The sequence below is a fragment of the Schistocerca cancellata genome, chromosome 3 (assembly GCF_023864275.1).
Source record: "Schistocerca cancellata isolate TAMUIC-IGC-003103 chromosome 3, iqSchCanc2.1, whole genome shotgun sequence".
Lineage (NCBI taxonomy): Eukaryota > Metazoa > Arthropoda > Insecta > Orthoptera > Acrididae > Schistocerca > Schistocerca cancellata.
This window is the reverse complement of record NC_064628.1, coordinates 780,288,925-780,289,901: the sequence shown is the minus strand read 5'-3', so window position 1 is coordinate 780,289,901 and position 977 is coordinate 780,288,925. Positions and strand designations below refer to the sequence as shown.

Genomic DNA, 977 nt, shown 5'->3' with positions numbered 1-977 from the left:
CCTAAGGTGGGATCCGACTGATTTCCACTCTTCAATCTGATTACCAATTAACTAAGAGGTATTTTAAATTCTCCAACAGCTTTCTTAATGGTTAAACCTGCAGCAATATCTCGTTTCAACTTTTACAAATGTAAATGTTCTGTCTTCCTTATGTGTTTTCTAACCATATGGAACATAAAGAAGATAAAATTAGATTAATACTTTCAGCTGCTAACGGGCGTTGATATATATAAACGGGGACAGGTGAAAATGTGTGCCCCGACCGGGACTCGAACCCGGGATCTCCTGCTTACGTGGCAAACGCTCTCTCCATCTGAGCCATTGAGGGCACAAAGGACAGCACGACTGCAGGGACTGTCTCGCCCACGCCTCTCGCGAGACCCACATTCCCACCTTGTATGTGCACACACTACATTCGTAGTGTCCCACTCCAACACACGTGGAAGACATTCTTACTAAGTCCCGTAAGAGTTCGGGTAATACGTGTGCATCCGCACATAAGAAGGTCATGGCCGGTGTTGCCAAAACTATAGACTTATATCGATATGGTGTCTGTTCTTTCGGACATATCCATATAAGTAAATAGAAAATGGGTAGCACTCAACAATACGTATGCCATTACTCTCAATGCACAGTTTCATTCAATAATCATGCGATGCATGTAGGGCTTACCTTGATGTTGCGTAATCAGTAATACGTTAGCAGAAGACCAATTAACTGTGATCTGCACTTCGGCTGCAGACACTCTCGCTAAAGATCCAATCAAAACTGACAAGGTAGTCGCACAAAGCCTCATCAATACAGAATGCTGGGATGAGCTTGCTATCGCGAATGACAGGATCGCCAACATTAACTTAGAAAGACAATAACAGGTTTTTATTTCTTCTCCATGGGTTTTAATTCCTACTCCGAATTTTTCTTTTGTTTCCTTTACTGCTTGCTCAATATACAGATTGAATAACATCGGGGATAGGCTA

At 42.4% G+C, this 977-nt stretch overlaps 1 non-coding gene across 1 annotated transcript; it reads right to left on the bottom strand.

The window, feature by feature from the left end:
* Positions 1–254: 254 nt before the first annotated feature.
* On the bottom strand, positions 255–329 carry Trnat-cgu (transfer RNA threonine (anticodon CGU)). The gene has a single exon. It is a non-coding gene; the product is annotated as a tRNA-Thr (tRNA).
* Positions 330–977: the final 648 nt, after the last annotated feature.